The 23,917-nt window shown below is 44.5% G+C and overlaps 1 protein-coding gene across 5 annotated transcripts in view; it reads right to left on the bottom strand.

The window, feature by feature from the left end:
- The window catches only part of ZNF536 (zinc finger protein 536), a 724,961-nt gene that overhangs the window by 5,194 nt on the left and 695,850 nt on the right, over positions 1-23,917 (bottom strand). The window lies entirely within an intron of this gene.

Raw genomic sequence — 23,917 nt, 5'->3', positions numbered from 1 at the left:
CTAAAACACTGAGGTGTAGGGTTCTTAAAAAAGCAGAAAAGCTTAGTACATCAGGGCCAACGTCTTAATTCATCTTAATTCTGTAAATCAGGTATGGTAATGGCACAATAGATAGATTTGCATTTTCCGCTGCAAATCTGCTGAAAATTACACAATAAATAGTGTAAGTCTTAATGGGGCTTTGCCAAAGATTTTACCTTCTGCACTGATTTTACCTGTAAAAACCTGAAATCTGAAAATCTACACAAAACTCCACACAGCAGAAAAAAGGGCAAAAGAACATCCATTAGTCTCCATTGGTCAATAAGGGCCTATGGATACATTTGACTTGTATTCTGGGAGATTTCCCAACAATTTAAGCAGAGTGAACTGGTTTTACACACATAAGTGTAAAGTGTGTCTAAGGGCTTATTTACATGTCCTTTGACACATGGACAGCACACATATGGAAGCCCTGCAGTAGATTCTAGCCCCACCCAGCATGATGTATCAATATAAGCCACACTATCATTACGGTGCCGCAAACACTTTCCCTGCTACCGGCATGATATTGATACATCTTGTCGGGCGGGGAAAGGATCCACTGCAGGGCTTCCACGTCCGTGTAGGGAGGGGGGAGCAGGGGGGGGCAGGTGCCTGAGACGCTAGGCTGAGGGGGGGGCCAGCAGTTAGATTGAAAGCTACTGACAGTGCTGACAGCCTGAGTGAGCAGTGCACAGGGCTAAAAGCAGTGTTAGGGTCTGCCCCCTCCACTCCTCCTATCAGCAATGTTTGTGAGAGGGAAGTGCGGATGCAGACCGCAGGGAAGGCTAGTCCTAACAGGCAGGACACAGAGCATATAGGAGAGCCTGGTCCTGTAGCTGCTGCCTGTACAGGAAACCGACACAGCAGCTCAGGAGCTTCTCTCACAGTTACCTTCAGATTACCTGCACCTATTCTGTGGTCTCCCTGTCTTAGGCAGAAACCAGGCCAGCAGCAGTGTGAGGCCCCGCCTTCTGTAGTGTGAGATCCCGCCCCTCCTCCTTACTGTTTACTCTGCATGCTTTCCCTTCTCTTGTCCTTTAGGAACAGGCCCTGTATGCTCTGTGGTAAATGAGTGTTTGGGGATGCCCAAAAACTTCAAAGAGCATGAGGGGGTACTGTTCTTTAGTTTAATACAGTTGCCCCCCTTTTCCTCAGTGCCCAGTCTACAGCATTTTCTAATGCACAGCTTCACTGCATGGGGGTTGATTACTCCTCATATTGGGTATATGCTGGTTTCCACAACACATTGCAGCAAAGAGAAATGCCCAATAAGTGTCTGCCCGTCCATCCGTCTATCTATCTATCTATCTATCTAGCATCTATCAATTTTCTACCTATCAACTAACATCAGCTAACCTTTTATCATTAGGTCTGTATCTGAGCTGTACTTGTACCACTTGTGTCTTTATAATGTCTTTTTTACGTAAAACCAACGTTTTGCAAAAATGATATGCAGCACTTACAAAATGTATTCTCTTGTTAAAAACGTTGCGCAAAACAACCTGTCACCTTTGAGACCGAGGTGGTGAGTTATGTTGATGAATGCAGCGTCATCTTAGCTACAGATTTAATCTTTAAGCTTTTTCTGACAAAACAATATAATCAAACAACTTAAACCATTATTCATAATCATGTTATTCACAAAACTTAAGGAAAATGTAAGTAAAAAGCCTGCTATACCTTTGTCTTAAAGACTGCAGTAATCTTTAGACTGTTGGACAGAATGAGATGGTCAGATGGCAATTTATCAAGACCAGCATTCCTTACTTTGGTCTAAAATGAAAATGGACTAAAGAAAGATGCACCAACTTTTTTTGCGGGGCAAACATCTGTTAAATTCTGATGCACCTTTCTAGCTTCCTGTACTCCACACTTCTATTCCAACTATGAGCTACAGTACATTCCTGGCTAAACTAAATCCAATTTCTTATGTAAATAATGTTGATTTAAGGAGAAGTCCGACGACAATTTTTATTAAAGTATTGTATTTTCCCCTAAAAGTTATACAAATCACCAATATACACTTATTACAGAAAATGCTTATAAAGTGCTTTTTTCCCTGCACTTACTACTGCTTCAAGGCTTCACTTCCTGGATAACATGGTGATGTCACGACCCGACTCCCAGAGCTGTGCGGGCTGTGGCTGCTGGAGAGGATGATGGCAGAGGGATGCTCAGTGTCCCTCCAGTGCCCTGTGTCCCTCAGTGTCCCTCTGCCATCATCCTCTCCAGCAGCCACAGCCCGCACAGCTCTGGGAGTCGAGTCATGACATCACTATGACATCATAAAGACCATCCCTGTCTGTATGTCCTATTAGGACATATGGACGTCATATAGAGGTGCTTACAAATCTATGAGCCAGAATGTAGAGTCAATCTGATCTACACATCACATTACCTCTATGCTTATGCTCTTTCCACATACAGTATATTAGTAGTTATAAATTTAAATTCTAAATTCAAATTCTTTTTTTTTTTTTTTTTTTTTTTAGAAGTGGTGTGAATAACTAAACAGTAAACAATATTTTCATGATGAGATAATTTTGATGATTCTAAAATACAGCGCTGCAAACAAGCAGCCTACCCGGGCCTGCAAGCAAGAGATTGCCCACACATTTTTTTAGATATTCTGATGTTGAGTTTTCCCAACAGCTGTCTTGTTAATTGAAAGTTTTTAAAGTTAATTACCTTCTGAAATGTTGATCTGTCAGGCGTCGTGTCAAGATGTATCAGACACATTGTAGCCTAGATATGACACCATGTGTGGTGCCAATACCGTTCCCTAGCACTGTGTTTTGAAAACACAGTTATGGTGACAACCATTTACACTACGCTAATTAGGTTTGTATTGGCTTAAATAATATGATTTATGCAAGCACTCATGTTGAAGTCAGCATGTTATAAACATGTGGGAAGATTGTCTACACAAAGCCCCATCCTTGGTGAAATGAGAACTAGGATTAATAGGCCATGTTTTATAAAATATATTACTGTATCTGAATAAAAAAGATGATTATTGCACCTCGTTGCATCTTTTACCAGGCTTCTAGGTGGGCTGGGGTTACACTGGAGGTGCCTGTTGTGGTCAGTCATTGGTATCTCTTAACTCTTTCCATTCTACTGGTCACATTTCTACTTTGTAGTTTATCAAGGTTACCGTCATACAATTATAATAAAACTGCCAAAACTGTTACCAGTGCCCACAGTTGGGCACTAGTTAATACAGTGCTTAATGTTCAATGTGTACTCCCTGAAATCAAAGTTGAGTGCCATAATATTTTAATATTAATTACTAGCATTAGGGTTATGGTGGGGCTAGAATAAAGCAATGTGGATCTTCTGTGGAAGGATTGTGGAAGCTTGTCTATAAGTATGGGGGAGCCTCAGTTCATGTTACATTAAACAATGACATGACGAGGTAAAGTCATGACCATGACATGCATGGAATCTGTGGGCTCTGGTCCACCCGTCAGCTTCTGAGCCAGTGCCATTAGGTTTCCATGACAGTCGAGGGTCTTGTGAAGGCCCACAAGCCTGTGATGGGTGTCTGAGTACCCGACTGTGGCAGCAGAACAGCACAGTACATTGTCTAAAATATCCCCATGTGATCACATTGCACCATAAGCCTGTGTGAGCTGGTGCTCTTTTTCATACATCTTTTATCTGGTTAAGCTGGCACTTGTTTGGAGGGTAACTGGAGGAATAAAAAAAAAAATCATTAAAACAAAAATGATACATTGGCCCAGATGTACTAAAACTGTCTAAAACACAGTAACTTTCAATATATATTCCTTACATCTTTAGACACTGTTAGATTAATGTCTTAGCTTGCTTAACATAGTTTTTTTTCTCTAACTTTTGGTGCTTTTTACCAGATTTCTGATTCTACCCTTGTCTGCCATAACCCCACAACCTCTTGTCTTGTGCAAATACACATCGAAGAAGTATGCCAGTCTTTCTGCACAAATTGCAACAGACTTCTGGTGCACTTAAAAAAAAGTAAATCTGGGCCATTGTATTATGTCAGAGAGGGCGGAGCATGACACAGGGATGATTATTTTGGAGTTCTTGCACATTCCTAATTTATATTGAACCCCTGATACGCCGCACTACTCATAACAGTGTCCCAGTTTTGTTTATTTATTTTTTAAGATATTATTATTTTAGACCAATCATAACTTAATTTTAAGACCTAAAGATTTAAACTCCATGCCAAAAATCCTCATAATAGGTCTGTTTTCTTTCTCCTGCCCCTCCCCCCAATGATCATTGCAACTTAACCTCAGGGCTCTCAGCCACCTCCGAATATAGAGACTCTCTGAGTAATTCAAGCACGGTCCATTTGTTTTATTGCCAAATTATTCCTGATTACTTCAAGTCTTTAATGATGTAATGTATATGAAATTTGGGGCTGACAGTGGATGGAGTCAGTACGGATCATAATAACTATTCCTCTGTACCTATTAAAGAGAGATTACAGACTGGAGCACACAGGGCAGGCCTGTGGCTGGAATAATTACTTATATTAATGATTAAACAATGTAAATAAGACATTCCCTAAGAAGGGAATCTCGTGGAAGTAAAAGAAAATATCTTTATGAAAGGTTAACATTTCAAGATCCTTTAAGTCTGAGATCAGTGGAACAGATAATGTCAGGATTTTCTATATAATCCTATTAGTCAGACATTCTTAGATAATGTCAAGTGTAATACATTCTCATGTAAAACCGTAAAATTAATCTGTCAGCCACAATTCACATTCCAAACTGCTGACACTAGGACAAGGAGACACATGGTTCCTTTCATTCATTCATTTGTGCTTCCATAACATAAAAATACATTTTTATTTTTTTATCTTTATTTTTTCTTTTGCAAAGAGGCTTTCCCAAGCTCCAGAGAGGCTGGTATCCTTCCTCATTCCTACCCCCATTCCCCAACCTTCCAGCTGACTATCAATCAAGCAGGGACAGGAAGACAAGGAAGGTTAGCAAGGAGACAGCCCTCCATTCTGCATGGAACACGGACATAGAATGCCCGCCCGGGCAGCAACTGTGATAAGATGCTAGGAGCAGGGAAACTGTATGCATATGTCCTGCGCTGTAATGAAGCAGCCGCGCGGCGCTGTCATTACAGCACGGCGCATATGCATACAGTTCCGTTACAGGCATTCCATGTCCCTGTTCCGTGCAGAAGGCGGAACATGTGAGTGCGGCCTTAGGGAGCTTGTGAAAGCCTTATTGACACTTTGCACCAGAGAATAAAAGCATTTTCTACATACTGGAAGCATACTGGAAGCAGGTAAATGCTCTGCATGCTAGCTATGGTGGATGTAACATGACCATATATTTCAACATGTCAAAAGATTCAATCCCTTGGCGTCTGAGTGTACAATAATACTTACACATAACTGCATGAGACAAGCTCCATAGACTTATAATATAGCTCATCTTGTGGAGTGTGACAGGGATTGCTGGGATCGCTGAGATTTGAGAAGAGAAGCACTCAGCTGCATGCTTCTCCTGGCTATATATAGAGATCTGAACACCCAGACCACGAGCAATCTTTTGACAGGTCCCTGTGCCGTTTTTATTTTTTTAATTTTTTTTTAGTGACACATTAACCCCTTGCCTCCGCAGCCTGTTTTGGCCTTAATGACCAGGCTCATTTTTCAAAATCTGACCTGTCTCACTTTATGCGCTTATAGCTCAGTGATGCTTTAACGTATACTAGCGATTCTGAGATTGTTTTTTTGTCACATATGGCACTTTATATTAGTGGCAAAATTTGGTCACTACTTTGTGTGTTTTTTGTGAAAAACATCAAAATATCATGAAAAATTTGAAAATTTTGCATTTTATGAACTTCTGAAATTCTCTGCTTCTAAAAAAGGAAGTCATAGCACATAAATTAGTTACTAAATCACATTACCAATATGTCCTCTTTATTCTGGCATAATTTGGGAAACATATTTTACTTTTTTAGGCTGTTATGGGGCTTAGAAATTTATTAGCAAATTATCACATTTTGTGAAAGTTTCCAAAACTGATTTTTTTTTAGGGACCAGTTCTTTTTTTAAGTTGATTTAGGAGGCTTGTATGCTGTAAAACCCGATAAGTGACCCCATTTTGGAAACTAGACACCTTAAAGAATTAATCTAGGGGTATAATGAGCATTTTAACCCTACAGGGGCTGGAGGAAAGTATTCACAATTAGGCCTTAAAGAAATCGAAAATTTTAATTTTCCAATAATATATATGTTTAGATTAAAGTTTCTCCTTTCCAAAAGGAACATGAGAGAATCTGCACCCCACAATTTGTAACACAGGTTCTCTTGAGTACAACGGTACCCCATATGTGGGCGTAAACCACTGTATGGGCACACAGCGGGGCTCAGAAGGGAAGGAGCGCCAATTAGCATTTTCAGTGCAGATTTTGCTGAAGAAGTTTCTGAGCGCCAGGTGCGTTTGCAGCGCCCCTGTAGTGCCCGTAGAAGAGAACCCCCCCAAAAGTCACCCCATTTTGGAAAGTACACCCCTCAAAGAATTCATCTTGGGGTGTGGTGACCATTTTGACCCCACAGGTATTAGAGGAAAGTATTTAAAATTAGACAGTAAAAATGAAAAACTCGAATTTTTCCAATAATATGTTTGTTTAGTTTAAAATTTCTCAATTTCACAAGGAACATGAGAGAATCCGCACCCCAAAATTTGTAAGACAGGTTCTCCTGAGTACAACGGTACCCCATATGGGGGCATAAACCACTGTATGGGCACACAGGAGGGCTCAGAAGGAAGGGAGCGCCAATTAGCATTTTCAGTTCAGATTTTGCTGAAGAAGTTTCTGAGCCCCAGGTGCGTTTGCAGTGTCCCTGTAGTGTCCGCAGAAGAGAACCCCCCCATAAGTCACCCCATTTTGGAAAGTGCACCCCTCAAAGAATTCATCTTGGGGTGTGGTGACCATTTTGACCCCACAGGTATTAGAGGAAAGTATTCAAAATAAGACAGTAAAATTGAAAAACTTGAATTTTTCCAATAATATGTTTGTTTAGTTTGAAATTTCTCAATTTCACGAGGAACAGGAGAGAAGCTGCATGCCCAAATCTGTAACGCAGGTTCCCCTGAGTAGAACGGTACCCCATATGTGGGCATAAACCACTGTATGGGCACCCAGCCGGGCTCAGAAGGGAAGGAGCGCCAATTAGCATTTTCAGTGCAGATTTTTCCGAAGAAGTTTCTGAGCGCCAGGTGCGTTTGAAGAGCCCCTGTAGTGTCAGTAGAAGAGAACCCCCCCAAAAGTCACCCCATTTAGGAAAGTACACCGTTCAAAGAATTCATCTTGGGGTGCAGTGAGCGGTTTGACCCCACAGGTATTAGAGGAAAGTATTCAAAATAAGACAGTAAAAATGAAAAACTCGAATTTTTCCAATATATGTTCGTTTAGTTTAAAATTTCTCAATTTCACGAGGAATGGGAGAAAAAATGTACCCCAAAATCTGTAAGGCAGGTTCTCCTGAGTACAACGGTACCCCATATGTGGGCATAAACCACTGTATGGGCACACAGCAGGGCTCAGAAGGAAGGGAGCGCCAATTTGCTGGAGCAAAACCGCAGCTAGTAATGGTTATTAGAATAGCGCAGTTACTAAAATACAAAAAAAAAAATGAGATTACAGGTAATGTGGGGTGGTTACGGATAATCTGTGTTGGTTACGGGCAACCTGCGGTGGTTACGGGCAACGAGGGGTGGTAACGGGCAACGTGGGGTGGTAACGGGCAACGTGGGGTGGTTACGGATAAACTGAAGTGCTTATAGGTAATCTGGGATGGGAACCTGTAACGTGCGGTGGTCGGGGGCAACGTTCGGTGGTCGGGGGCAACGTGCGGTGGTCAGAGGCAACGTGCGGTGGTCAGAGGCAACGTGCGGTGGTCAGAGGCAACGTGCGGTGGTCAGAGGCAATCTGGGGGGAATTACATGTGATTAGGGGCAACCTGGGGGGGTTACAGACAATCTGCGGTGGTTACGGGCAACATGGGGTGGTTACAGACAATCTGGGGTGGTTACGGATAAACGGAAGTGCTTATAGGTAATCAGGGGTGGGTACATGTAATTTTGGGTGGTTACGGCAATCTGGAGGGGGTCACTGGCAACGTGTGTGAGTTAGAGGCAACGTGCAGTGGTTAGAGGCAACGTGCGGTGGTTACGTGCAATATGCCGGGTTACGGGCAATCGGGGCTGATTACGGACCATCTGGAGGGGCTCACTGGCAATTTGGGGTGGTTACAGGCAACGTGCGGTGGTTATGGGCAACATGCGGTGGTTATGGGCAACATGCGGTGGTTATAAGCAACATGCGGTGGTTATAGGCAACATGCGGTGGTTATAGGCAATGTCCGGTGGTTATAGGCAACGTGCGGTGGTTAGTGGCAACGTGCGGTGGTTAGTGGCAACGTGCAGTGGTTATGGGCAACGTGCGGTGGTTAGTGGCAACGTGCGGTGGTTATGGGCAACGTGCGGTGGTTATGGGCAACGTGCGGTGGTTAGTGGCAACGTGCGGTGGTTAGTGGCAACGTGCGGTGGTTAGTGGCAACGTGCGGTGGTTAGTGGCAACGTGCGGTGGTTAGTGGCAACGTGCGGTGGTTATGGGCAGCGTGCGGTGGTTATGGGCAACGTGCGGTGGTTATAGGCAACGTGCGGTGATTACGGGCAATCTGGGGTGGATACGGGCAATCTGGGGCGGATATGGGCAACCTGCGGTGGTTACGGGTAATTTGGGGGGGCTAGGGGTAATCTGGGAGTAAACTGCAATTATTACTATAATAAAAAGTGTGTGTTTTATTTTTTTGTATGTTTGTCACTTTTTGTACTTTATACATTAATTTTCACTGTATTACTATGATTACTGTGATATTTTCTATCACAGTAATCATAGTTCAGTGACAGAGACCAAATTGGTCTCTGTCACTTTAAATTTTCAGAGCTAACTGCTTCTGGAGCGCATGCGCACTTCAGAATCAGCCTGGACGTCGAGGAGGACGGAGCTCCGTGGATCAGGTAACGTATGTGGGGAAGGGGGGGTGACTGGGGGACGGGGGTGACTGGGGGGGTGGGGGGCGACTTGGGGGGGGCACGGTGACACTTTTTATCCCCTGTCACCAATGATTTATGGTGACAGGGGATAAAAAGTGCTGATCAGCACTGGGAACAGGCGATCGGCGGTATATAGTATATACCGCCGATCGCCTGCTCCGGGACCACACGGGGGGGTCCCCGATCACTGCCCCATGCTCTCCGCTACCTCCGGTGGCGGAGAGCATGGGGCTTTGATCACTTATTCATTTCCATCCCTGCGAACAAACATCGTTTGTTAGCAGGGATGGGGGCGGCCATCTTGGATCTGATGGCCGCCCGGGTAGGGTGATCGGTGGGCTGATCTGGGGTCTGAGGGGACATTTTTCATCTCCCCCCACCGTGGATTCACGGTGGGGGGAGATGAAAACTATCGGCGGCGCCGGTAATGCCCGGTACCGGCGGATCGCCGCGAAAGAGGTAGTAGCGGCAATCCGCCGGTATCGGAGGACGAGGGGAGGGGGCCGGGGGACACACTGTTAGTGGCGGTGGGGGGAGGCAACGTTCTGCAGCCTCCCCCCGCCGCCCGATCGGCGGGGGACACTGAATCTCCCCATAGACGCTGCGGTCGCATTGACCGCGGCGTTTATGGGGTTAACTGCCCGGGGGGAGCGCGGCTCCCCTCCGGGCAGTGGCAGCAGGAGGATGCTGTGTGACACAGCCTCTTCCTGCTGCCCGATATCACCCAGGGACAGAGGGGGGAGGCAGGGAAAGCATGACGTCAAGGGACGTCATGATGCATTCTGCCACTGCTTTTCATGACGTCCCTGGACGTCATATTGGGGGAAGGGGTTAAAGGATTTGTACAAGATTTGTCTTTTTTTCTGAAAATTACGACACCTGTTTACAGGTTGTGTGCAGTATTGAGGCTCCAATCCATTCACATCAATAGAACTGACCTACAATAATCCATGGACAGGTGTGGGGTTGTTTCTGGGGGGGGGGATGAGCAGCCATGTTTTTCCAATAGTGTAAAAAGCCCTTCATCCCTAAATTAGATTGACTAAATCTTTTCTTTTTTGTTAAATTGTCTGCAGAGACTTTTTCATGTCCTGTTCCCCATTGTCCACTGTTGTAGGTCATATACATAAGATTTCTGCAAGCGCTGAAGGAGTTAGATGTATTGGCACTAAAGTGTCAGTCTCCTGGTGGCTGAGTCACAGAAGATACAAATTGGTTCCATCCTCTCCGGTTTGCAGACAGCCGTACTCCTGTGTGGCACTTGCAGTTTATGATGTTACACTGGACATATTTTATATTAAGTCATAAAAGAACGTTCTTCTATTCTCTCCTTGCCTCCCGCTCTTTTTCTCTCTACCCAGCAAGATATTCTCTAAATTGAAAGGTGTCAGTTTTTTTCCTTCCTGTGGCATCATCCGGAATGAATGGCTGAGAAGATGACAGATGTTCGCAAACGGCCGCAATGAGGCATGCCAATGCTCCAATCTAATCCATTCATTTCACCACCGTCACATAAACCAAAACAAATGGGCGCAGGCTACTATTATCCGGGAATACAGCAGGATCTACTTTGTATCATTATTTACTTCCATGTACATTGTCTTTTAGTAGGGTGAAGATGATAAGAAGGTTTAACCCTTTCACAGCCAAGGATTCAATAATTGTGATTTGTCCTGCTTGTTGCTTTCAGCAACGGAGGATAAACGATTTATGAAAATACAGGGGATGAAGCAAAGAAGATAATGGTCTTTTAGCTACTATTTGTAGATAGTAAATTCTTTTAGATAATTCTAAATTATTAGCTATATTTTTTTACCCTCCCTTCTATGTGAATAAGGATAAGCTACAATACCATACAGAGCCCATGGACAAGAGTCTGTTGTTTCTGGGGGAAAGAAAATGTGAGCCTTTCTTGATTTCATACAACCATTTTGAATTTCTGCTGGTTTTCTGTTAGCACTTAGGTCCTTAGTCTCACTGTTGCCCCCTACTGGTTGAGAGTCTACACTGAACATGCTTGATTGCGGTTATGAAGCGCTTACACCCAGGACTGTAAAGTCCTTGAATATGTTGGCACTATATAAGTACAATTAGTAGTAGTAGTAACAGTAGTAGGAGTCTCATATGCATTATATAATCTTAGCTAAGCCTGCACAGGAAACTCTGATTTCAATAGCTAAAAGTAAAATTCTGAATCAGGTTCTGGTTAAGTTGGGACCGGGTGGGAGTGGGGTGGGGACATATAATGTAACTCACTTAAAATAGGGTTTCACTTTCTTTCACTATAGTCAATATTTTGAATATTTTTGCAAATTACCAATAGCTTGACTCCCCCCCTTCATTGTGGCATGTTCAGATGTAGTAGAAGACACGTCACTTCTGCACAGGTCATCACTCTTTTGGGAATATATTACAATATGCAAAACAAGAGTCCGTGGAGCCTCAGTTACGAGTCTGAAAACACGGGATAGCCAGATATCTCTAGCCTGTTGCCAACGGGGTGCCTCCATGATGGGGAGAGCACCACACCACCCTGATAAATAACCCCTTAAGTCCCACTCGGTTGCGAGTATTGGAACATAGACAGGGAAACAACAGGGTGGCCCCTTTTGTCAATGTCTAACTCAAGGTGCGAGTATTGCGATCATGACAAGGGCTTGCAAAGGCAGGCTTCCACCCACAGACAGCCGTTTCGGGGTTTTTTTTGCCCCTCGTCAGTGTGGGGTAGGATTCTGGCTAGTTGGGGCAATGAAAAATCAACCAACAAAACACAGTAATCACTGAACTCAAGGAGAACAGCGAAAAAAATTCCAATGAAGTACTCAATCAAGAGTATCCACTGATGCCCCCAAAAATTTAAATATGCAAAACATGAGTCCGTGGAGCCTCAGTTACGAGTCTCAAAACACGGGATAGCCAGATATCTCTAGCCTGTTGCCAACGGGGTGCCTCCAAGATGGGGAGAGCACCACACCACCCTGATAAATAACCCCTTAAGTCCCACTCGGTTGCGAGTATTGGAACATAGACAGGGAAACAACAGGGTGGCCCCTTTTGTCAATGTCTAACTCAAGGTGTGAGTATTGCGATCATGACAAGGGCTTGCAAAGGCAGGCTTCCACCCACAGACAGCCGTTTCGGGGTTTTTGCCCCTCGTCAGTGTGGGGTAGGATTCTGGCTAGTTGGGGCAATGAAAAATCAACCAACAAAACACAGTAATCACTGAACTCAAGGAGAACAGCGAAAAAAATTCCAATGAAGTACTCAATCAAGAGTCTCCACTGATGCCTCCAAAAATTTAAATATGCAAAACAAGAGTCCGTGGAGCAATACAATACAAGTGAATTAAAAAAAATGAGTGCTGCTAAAATGAAGGAAATAGTCTTAACATATAGAGAATAACCTTTTTATTATATTGTCAATGGCGATGTATTTCTGTACTGAACATGTGCCTTTATCAGGCCAGATATCTGTAATGAGTCATTCTCAACTTTCATTTTATAGTACCAATTATCCTTGTCAATGATGATACAGCATAATGTCATTAGGACACTGCACATACTGTACGTAAATGACTAGATTTTAGGGGCAGCTGATTTTTTATATGGTTACCAATTATATAAGTTTATGTACACCAACTTTATTCTGACCTACCAGTCCCAGTCGCCACTTTTGTAGGAAAACAACTGCCCTCTAGGAAGGTTTTTAAAATGCGGGAGGAAAATAAATATTAATCCTTGGTAAGTATTGGCCAATAAATTAGAAATAATCTACATACTATCGGTAATTGCGCACAATATGCAGACAGAAACTTGCCCTATTACAAGGAGCAATAATCAATGGATCAGCCTGATTCGGCCAGTTATCGCTGTGTGTAATAGAGAAAACGATCAGCCCATAATAACGATCATCAGCTGATTGCTTCTTTTGGTCCTTAGCTAAAATTGCCGGCTGCCAACTGCACATTGCTAAATGTAATAGTGATGCGCGGCCGATGATTGTATTGGGCTGCACAGGCATCGGTAACATTGAAGCCCTTGCTAAATGATTATTGAGCAGTGGCTGCGACGGGACAATTCACTAATTGGCTGACCGAGACGTTAGGGAGCCAGGAGCCATAGAAGCAGGCTGGAGCACGAACTGGTAAAATGGAGAGTTAAGGAGGACGGAGTTTTACATACTTGCAGCGGAATTAAAAATCTGCTGTAAACCTATACAAAATGACAGTACCCGGAATCGCAGTGGATTTCCCTGCGAAACTCATTCTTGAATATGCCTAAGGCTGTGTACACACTGCGTAAGAGACTGGCCATTCCATGACCCAGACGGGTCATGGAACGGGCAGTCTCTGCAAAGATCATTCCAGCCCCGCCCCCATTCCAGCCCTGCCCCCATTCGTGACGTCATCTGCACATAGGCTGGCCCTTCCAATGGCCGCTGAGGGGGAGGGGCCTATGCGATGATGTCACGGGTGGGGGTGGCACATAAGCCGCAAGGCCCCGCCCACATATACCAATCCACAGGTGATAAAAACTACTCTTTACCAGAACAAAGACATGAGGTGTGATATAAAATAAGTAATGAAAGCTGTAACATTTACCCTTTACACCTGTGGAGAGCAGTCAAAATGCAAATAGGGGGTGACAGTGTCACTTTAAGTACCGTCCGGATGATCTTTCCGGCCACAGGGTTCTGATGTGGGCACGGCCGGAGCCGCTCGCTTCATTGTGTGAACTGACATGGGTTTCTAGAGCCGCAAATCACTGAATTACGGCTGAAGAAAACTGACATGTCAGTTCTTTTTGGCGCCGCATGGGATCCCGGCCGGAGCGTATACAATGTGTATACGCTCCGGCCGGGATCCCATAGAAGAACAGGCTGTGTTCACACTGTACAAAGTACGGCCGTTGTTGCTGATGGCAACAACAGCCATACTTTTACGTAGTGTGAACATAGCCTAAGACTGTATTAAATAGATTGGTGCATTAAAGATCGCCCAGAAAGTACCCCTCCAACCATCTTGTGATCCAGGCCATTGCACCTTTAGGCTGTGTCAAACACCAGCTGCTACAGCCGCACTGTATATAGAGTGTATACAATGCATCCGTGGTTCAATAGAAAATAATGCAGATGGCAGTGGTCAATAAACTACTGCTGCAATCTGCAACAACGGATGTTGTTTACATTGTGTGAATGTAGCCTATATGTCAAGACTTCAGGTAGCGATATAGAATAATTTTTGCAAACAAAACTGTAAAGAGGAAGAAAACTTATTCTCTTTTGCATTTGAACATTTGCCCTTTACAAATGAAGCCCAATATGTACAGTTATATGAAACCTACAACTCTCCCCGTGCCTTTAATGTGCCGCAGTCATAAAATATAGCAGCTCTTTAATTCTGTGATTTTGGTGATAAACACCACTAAATTGCAAATCTGCATATGAAAAATATAGACAGGAAACATTAAGTTTTAAAAAAATAATTAAACCTATCGTTTCTGTAAGTATATTTCCTCTGTAATTACTAACCCCATGGTGTGCCTGTACGCAATAAATACGGGGGGATATAAAAAGTAACACGTTTAACCGCGACTTTAATGAGATCTAAAACACTTTTATGGTAGAGGCTTGGAACTGGATAGTGATGTTAAAGGGGTTAATTCCATTGTAGGGTTTTCTGCTAAAGGGGTTAATTTGTCTGCTTGGAATAGGGCTTCTCAAACTGTCTCCGATGTGCAATTGTCTCATTTGATTCCTATTCTAACTTTTTTTTTATTTAGGCTAATAGGTAATGCATTTTTAATGTCAAATAAAATGGCAAATATCATAAAAGCTTTTAATGGCCTTTAGTCCCTCCTCCATTTTATATGTGATTTTAACTGAACAGCCGACTGCATGAAATATAAAGTGTTTGACGATGATGCATCCTTTCACGTCGCCCCAGCAGATCATTCTGACATATTGCCGGGACTATACTTTTAAAGTAGAGTAGGGAAAGTTCACAGTGTTATTTCAGCAGCAGACGTCACCCCACTCACCAATGATTTCGCTGCACGTTCTCGCCCAAACACTGCAGAATCTTACATATTAATTCCATAAATAAGTTGTTTTAATTAAGATGTCTAGATGCAGACCTATTATAGAAATGGCAGACATAAGTTAGCATGTATCTGCACCATCCATGAGGAGAGAGCCTTACTTCAGATGGTACATTCTCACCATTTCTCTACTTGGGCAGCAGAAAACCTAAAAGTACTAGCAATGGGTATCATTAGAGATGAGCGCAACTCGATGAGAACATGTTCGAGTCCGATTGTTCCACATTTGAATATTGGTGGCTGAAAAAGTTAGTTGCACACCTAGGGTGTTCAGAAACACATGGATATAGGTTAATATTGTATCTCACTCTGGTGGGGCAGTCCGACCTGGCTTGCATCTCCTGTCAGCCGGGTCAGCACCACTGAACCCACCCCCGGACAGGGCCCAGCATACTGTACATACCGGCTACTGCCCTTCCCGCTCCTGGTCTCGGTCCTGCCGCGGAGATATGACCATCAGTTCGATATGCAGTCCATTATGTTATAGATACTTTGGGGGAGATTTATCAAACATGGTGTAAAGAGAAACTGGCTCAGTTGCCCCTAACAACCAATCAGATTCCACCTTTCGTTCCTCACAGACTCTTTGAAAATGAAATGAGGAATCTGATTGGTTGCTAGGGTTTCACTTTACACCATGTTTGATAAATCTCCCCCTTTGTTCCCAGAGATAAGCACTGGACCTAATGTACCTTACAAAATAACTCATTCTGCTGCCTTTAGGGACAAGTAGGACATTTGGTCACCTGAAGATGTGAGGACAAATGTGTAAACATTCTCTTGATTTGTTAATGAGTTTGACAAGATGCTAAAGGGTTTTATTCTATATACTGCAACGTTCACAAAGATGCCAAGTTTGTTTGATTTTTCACAGTTTTTGTTAAAATGACTGTATATAGGAATGAAAGGTATGTGCAGATGTTTATACAAAATACTCTAACTAATGCCTTCTATAAACACTCTCAAACCTGCTTTGACATACTTTATCATGCTACTGTATGTAGAAGTTTCTTGTGAGGATGTTTTGTGGATGTGGTGACCATTTTGACCCCACAGGTATTAGAGGAAAGTATTCAAAATAAGACAGTAAAATTGAAAAACTTGAATTTTTCCAATAATATGTTTGTTTAGTTTGAAATTTCTCAATTTCACGAGGAACAGGAGAGAAGCTGCATGCCCAAATCTGTAACGCAGGTTCCCCTGAGTAGAACGGTACCCCATATGTGGGCATAAACCACTGTATGGGCACCCAGCCGGGCTCAGAAGGGAAGGAGCGCCAATTAGCATTTTCAGTGCAGATTTTTCCGAAGAAGTTTCTGAGCGCCAGGTGCGTTTGAAGAGCCCCTGTAGTGTCAGTAGAAGAGAACCCCCCCAAAAGTCACCCCATTTAGGAAAGTACACCGTTCAAAGAATTCATCTTGGGGTGCAGTGAGCGGTTTGACCCCACAGGTATTAGAGGAAAGTATTCAAAATAAGACAGTAAAAATGAAAAACTCGAATTTTTCCAATATATGTTCGTTTAGTTTAAAATTTCTCAATTTCACGAGGAATGGGAGAAAAAATGTACCCCAAAATCTGTAAGGCAGGTTCTCCTGAGTACAACGGTACCCCATATGTGGGCATAAACCACTGTATGGGCACACAGCAGGGCTCAGAAGGAAGGGAGCGCCAATTTGCTGGAGCAAAACCGCAGCTAGTAATGGTTATTAGAATAGCGCAGTTACTAAAATACAAAAAAAAAATGAGATTACAGGTAATGTGGGGTGGTTACGGATAATCTGTGTTGGTTACGGGCAACCTGCGGTGGTTACGGGCAACGAGGGGTGGTAACGGGCAACGTGGGGTGGTAACGGGCAACGTGGGGTGGTTACGGATAAACTGAAGTGCTTATAGGTAATCTGGGATGGGAACCTGTAACGTGCGGTGGTCGGGGGCAACGTTCGGTGGTCGGGGGCAACGTGCGGTGGTCAGAGGCAACGTGCGGTGGTCAGAGGCAACGTGCGGTGGTCAGAGGCAACGTGCGGTGGTCAGAGGCAATCTGGGGGGAATTACATGTGATTAGGGGCAACCTGGGGGGGTTACAGACAATCTGCGGTGGTTACGGGCAACATGGGGTGGTTACAGACAATCTGGGGTGGTTACGGATAAACGGAAGTGCTTATAGGTAATCAGGGGTGGGTACATGTAATTTTGGGTGGTTACGGCAATCTGGAGGGGGTCACTGGCAACGTGTGTGAGTTAGAGGCAACGTGCAGTGGTTAGAGGCAACGTGCGGTGGTTACGTGCAATATGCCGGGTTACGGGCAATCGGGGCTGATTACGGACCATCTGGAGGGGCTCACTGGCAATTTGGGGTGGTTACAGGCAACGTGCGGTGGTTATGGGCAACATGCGGTGGTTATGGGCAACATGCGGTGGTTATAAGCAACATGCGGTGGTTATAGGCAACATGCGGTGGTTATAGGCAATGTCCGGTGGTTATAGGCAACGTGCGGTGGTTAGTGGCAACGTGCGGTGGTTAGTGGCAACGTGCAGTGGTTATGGGCAACGTGCGGTGGTTAGTGGCAACGTGCGGTGGTTATGGGCAGCGTGCGGTGGTTATGGGCAACGTGCGGTGGTTAGTGGCAACGTGCGGTGGTTAGTGGCAACGTGCGGTGGTTAGTGGCAACGTGCGGTGGTTAGTGGCAACGTGCGGTGGTTAGTGGCAACGTGCGGTGGTTATGGGCAGCGTGCGGTGGTTATGGGCAACGTGCGGTGGTTATAGGCAACGTGCGGTGATTACGGGCAATCTGGGGTGGATACGGGCAATCTGGGGCGGATATGGGCAACCTGCGGTGGTTACGGGTAATTTGGGGGGGCTAGGGGTAATCTGGGAGTAAACTGCAATTATTACTATAATAAAAAGTGTGTGTTTTATTTTTTTGTATGTTTGTCACTTTTTGTACTTTATACATTAATTTTCACTGTATTACTATGATTACTGTGATATTTTCTATCACAGTAATCATAGTTCAGTGACAGAGACCAAATTGGTCTCTGTCACTTTAAATTTTCAGAGCTAACTGCTTCTGGAGCGCATGCGCACTTCAGAATCAGCCTGGACGTCGAGGAGGACGGAGCTCCGTGGATCAGGTAACGTATGTGGGGAAGGGGGGGTGACTGGGGGACGGGGGTGACTGGGGGGGTGGGGGGCGACTTGGGGGGGGCACGGTGACACTTTTTATCCCCTGTCACCAATGATTTATGGTGACAGGGGATAAAAAGTGCTGATCAGCACTGGGAACAGGCGATCGGCGGTATATAGTATATACCGCCGATCGCCTGCTCCGGGACCACACGGGGGGGTCCCCGATCACTGCCCCATGCTCTCCGCTACCTCCGGTGGCGGAGAGCATGGGGCTTTGATCACTTATTCATTTCCATCCCTGCGAACAAACATCGTTTGTTAGCAGGGATGGGGGCGGCCATCTTGGATCTGATGGCCGCCCGGGTAGGGTGATCGGTGGGCTGATCTGGGGTCTGAGGGGACATTTTTCATCTCCCCCCACCGTGGATTCACGGTGGGGGGAGATGAAAACTATCGGCGGCGCCGGTAATGCCCGGTACCGGCGGATCGCCGCTAAAGAGGTAGTAGCGGCAATCCGCCGGTATCGGAGGACGAGGGGAGGGGGCCGGGGGACACACTGTTAGTGGCGGTGGGGGGAGGCAACGTTCTGCAGCCTCCCCCCGCCGCCCGATCGGCGGGGGACACTGAATCTCCCCATAGACGCTGCGGTCGCATTGACCGCGGCGTTTATGGGGTTAACTGCCCGGGGGGAGCGCGGCTCCCCTCCGGGCAGTGGCAGCAGGAGGATGCTGTGTGACACAGCCTCTTCCTGCTGCCCGATATCACCCAGGGACAGAGGGGGGAGGCAGGGAAAGCATGACGTCAAGGGACGTCATGATGCATTCTGCCACTGCTTTTCATGACGTCCCTGGACGTCATATTGGGGGAAGGGGTTAAAGGATTTGTACAAGATTTGTCTTTTTTTCTGAAAATTACGACACCTGTTTACAGGTTGTGTGCAGTATTGAGGCTCCAATCCATTCACATCAATAGAACTGACCTACAATAATCCATGGACAGGTGTGGGGTTGTTTCTGGGGGGGGGGATGAGCAGCCATGTTTTTCCAATAGTGTAAAAAGCCCTTCATCCCTAAATTAGATTGACTAAATCTTTTCTTTTTTGTTAAATTGTCTGCAGAGACTTTTTCATGTCCTGTTCCCCATTGTCCACTGTTGTAGGTCATATACATAAGATTTCTGCAAGCGCTGAAGGAGTTAGATGTATTGGCACTAAAGTGTCAGTCTCCTGGTGGCTGAGTCACAGAAGATACAAATTGGTTCCATCCTCTCCGGTTTGCAGACAGCCGTACTCCTGTGTGGCACTTGCAGTTTATGATGTTACACTGGACATATTTTATATTAAGTCATAAAAGAACGTTCTTCTATTCTCTCCTTGCCTCCCGCTCTTTTTCTCTCTACCCAGCAAGATATTCTCTAAATTGAAAGGTGTCAGTTTTTTTCCTTCCTGTGGCATCATCCGGAATGAATGGCTGAGAAGATGACAGATGTTCGCAAACGGCCGCAATGAGGCATGCCAATGCTCCAATCTAATCCATTCATTTCACCACCGTCACATAAACCAAAACAAATGGGCGCAGGCTACTATTATCCGGGAATACAGCAGGATCTACTTTGTATCATTATTTACTTCCATGTACATTGTCTTTTAGTAGGGTGAAGATGATAAGAAGGTTTAACCCTTTCACAGCCAAGGATTCAATAATTGTGATTTGTCCTGCTTGTTGCTTTCAGCAACGGAGGATAAACGATTTATGAAAATACAGGGGATGAAGCAAAGAAGATAATGGTCTTTTAGCTACTATTTGTAGATAGTAAATTCTTTTAGATAATTCTAAATTATTAGCTATATTTTTTTACCCTCCCTTCTATGTGAATAAGGATAAGCTACAATACCATACAGAGCCCATGGACAAGAGTCTGTTGTTTCTGGGGGAAAGAAAATGTGAGCCTTTCTTGATTTCATACAACCATTTTGAATTTCTGCTGGTTTTCTGTTAGCACTTAGGTCCTTAGTCTCACTGTTGCCCCCTACTGGTTGAGAGTCTACACTGAACATGCTTGATTGCGGTTATGAAGCGCTTACACCCAGGACTGTAAAGTCCTTGAATATGTTGGCACTATATAAGTACAATTAGTAGTAGTAGTAACAGTAGTAGGAGTCTCATATGCATTATATAATCTTAGCTAAGCCTGCACAGGAAACTCTGATTTCAATAGCTAAAAGTAAAATTCTGAATCAGGTTCTGGTTAAGTTGGGACCGGGTGGGAGTGGGGTGGGGACATATAATGTAACTCACTTAAAATAGGGTTTCACTTTCTTTCACTATAGTCAATATTTTGAATATTTTTGCAAATTACCAATAGCTTGACTCCCCCCCTTCATTGTGGCATGTTCAGATGTAGTAGAAGACACGTCACTTCTGCACAGGTCATCACTCTTTTGGGAATATATTACAATATGCAAAACAAGAGTCCGTGGAGCCTCAGTTACGAGTCTGAAAACACGGGATAGCCAGATATCTCTAGCCTGTTGCCAACGGGGTGCCTCCATGATGGGGAGAGCACCACACCACCCTGATAAATAACCCCTTAAGTCCCACTCGGTTGCGAGTATTGGAACATAGACAGGGAAACAACAGGGTGGCCCCTTTTGTCAATGTCTAACTCAAGGTGCGAGTATTGCGATCATGACAAGGGCTTGCAAAGGCAGGCTTCCACCCACAGACAGCCGTTTCGGGGTTTTTTGCCCCTCGTCAGTGTGGGGTAGGATTCTGGCTAGTTGGGGCAATGAAAAATCAACCAACAAAACACAGTAATCACTGAACTCAAGGAGAACAGCGAAAAAAATTCCAATGAAGTACTCAATCAAGAGTCTCCACTGATGCCCCCCAAAATTTAAATATGCAAAACAAGAGTCCGTGGAGCCTCAGTTACGAGTCTCAAAACACGGGATAGCCAGATATCTCTAGCCTGTTGCCAACGGGGTGCCTCCAAGATGGGGAGAGCACCACACCACCCTGATAAATAACCCCTTAAGTCCCACTCGGTTGCGAGTATTGGAACATAGACAGGGAAACAACAGGGTGGCCCCTTTTGTCAATGTCTAACTCAAGGTGTGAGTATTGCGATCATGACAAGGGCTTGCAAAGGCAGGCTTCCACCCACAGACAGCCGTTTCGGGGTTTTTGCCCCTCGTCAGTGTGGGGTAGGATTCTGGCTAGTTGGGGCAATGAAAAATCAACCAACAAAACACAGTAATCACTGAACTCAAGGAGAACAGCGAAAAAAATTCCAATGAAGTACTCAATCAAGAGTCTCCACTGATGCCTCCAAAAATTTAAATATGCAAAACAAGAGTCCGTGGAGCAATACAATACAAGTGAATTAAAAAAAATGAGTGCTGCTAAAATGAAGGAAATAGTCTTAACATATAGAGAATAACCTTTTTATTATATTGTCAATGGCGATGTATTTCTGTACTGAACATGTGCCTTTATCAGGCCAGATATCTGTAATGAGTCATTCTCAACTTTCATTTTATAGTACCAATTATCCTTGTCAATGATGATACAGCATAATGTCATTAGGACACTGCACATACTGTACGTAAATGACTAGATTTTAGGGGCAGCTGATTTTTTATATGGTTACCAATTATATAAGTTTATGTACACCAACTTTATTCTGACCTACCAGTCCCAGTCGCCACTTTTGTAGGAAAACAACTGCCCTCTAGGAAGGTTTTTAAAATGCGGGAGGAAAATAAATATTAATCCTTGGTAAGTATTGGCCAATAAATTAGAAATAATCTACATACTATCGGTAATTGCGCACAATATGCAGACAGAAACTTGCCCTATTACAAGGAGCAATAATCAATGGATCAGCCTGATTCGGCCAGTTATCGCTGTGTGTAATAGAGAAAACGATCAGCCCATAATAACGATCATCAGCTGATTGCTTCTTTTGGTCCTTAGCTAAAATTGCCGGCTGCCAACTGCACATTGCTAAATGTAATAGTGATGCGCGGCCGATGATTGTATTGGGCTGCACAGGCATCGGTAACATTGAAGCCCTTGCTAAATGATTATTGAGCAGTGGCTGCGACGGGACAATTCACTAATTGGCTGACCGAGACGTTAGGGAGCCAGGAGCCATAGAAGCAGGCTGGAGCACGAACTGGTAAAATGGAGAGTTAAGGAGGACGGAGTTTTACATACTTGCAGCGGAATTAAAAATCTGCTGTAAACCTATACAAAATGACAGTACCCGGAATCGCAGTGGATTTCCCTGCGAAACTCATTCTTGAATATGCCTAAGGCTGTGTACACACTGCGTAAGAGACTGGCCATTCCATGACCCAGACGGGTCATGGAACGGGCAGTCTCTGCAAAGATCATTCCAGCCCCGCCCCCATTCCAGCCCTGCCCCCATTCGTGACGTCATCTGCACATAGGCTGGCCCTTCCAATGGCCGCTGAGGGGGAGGGGCCTATGCGATGATGTCACGGGTGGGGGTGGCACATAAGCCGCAAGGCCCCGCCCACATATACCAATCCACAGGTGATAAAAACTACTCTTTACCAGAACAAAGACATGAGGTGTGATATAAAATAAGTAATGAAAGCTGTAACATTTACCCTTTACACCTGTGGAGAGCAGTCAAAATGCAAATAGGGGGTGACAGTGTCACTTTAAGTACCGTCCGGATGATCTTTCCGGCCACAGGGTTCTGATGTGGGCACGGCCGGAGCCGCTCGCTTCATTGTGTGAACTGACATGGGTTTCTAGAGCCGCAAATCACTGAATTACGGCTGAAGAAAACTGACATGTCAGTTCTTTTTGGCGCCGCATGGGATCCCGGCCGGAGCGTATACAATGTGTATACGCTCCGGCCGGGATCCCATAGAAGAACAGGCTGTGTTCACACTGTACAAAGTACGGCCGTTGTTGCTGATGGCAACAACAGCCATACTTTTACGTAGTGTGAACATAGCCTAAGACTGTATTAAATAGATTGGTGCATTAAAGATCGCCCAGAAAGTACCCCTCCAACCATCTTGTGATCCAGGCCATTGCACCTTTAGGCTGTGTCAAACACCAGCTGCTACAGCCGCACTGTATATAGAGTGTATACAATGCATCCGTGGTTCAATAGAAAATAATGCAGATGGCAGTGGTCAATAAACTACTGCTGCAATCTGCAACAACGGATGTTGTTTACATTGTGTGAATGTAGCCTATATGTCAAGACTTCAGGTAGCGATATAGAATAATTTTTGCAAACAAAACTGTAAAGAGGAAGAAAACTTATTCTCTTTTGCATTTGAACATTTGCCCTTTACAAATGAAGCCCAATATGTACAGTTATATGAAACCTACAACTCTCCCCGTGCCTTTAATGTGCCGCAGTCATAAAATATAGCAGCTCTTTAATTCTGTGATTTTGGTGATAAACACCACTAAATTGCAAATCTGCATATGAAAAATATAGACAGGAAACATTAAGTTTTAAAAAAATAATTAAACCTATCGTTTCTGTAAGTATATTTCCTCTGTAATTACTAACCCCATGGTGTGCCT

This window comes from Dendropsophus ebraccatus, chromosome 4, assembly GCF_027789765.1.
Source record: "Dendropsophus ebraccatus isolate aDenEbr1 chromosome 4, aDenEbr1.pat, whole genome shotgun sequence".
NCBI classification, from domain to species: domain Eukaryota; kingdom Metazoa; phylum Chordata; class Amphibia; order Anura; family Hylidae; genus Dendropsophus; species Dendropsophus ebraccatus.
The sequence above is the reverse complement of the archived record's forward strand: the minus strand, read 5'-3'. Positions and strand labels throughout refer to the sequence as shown.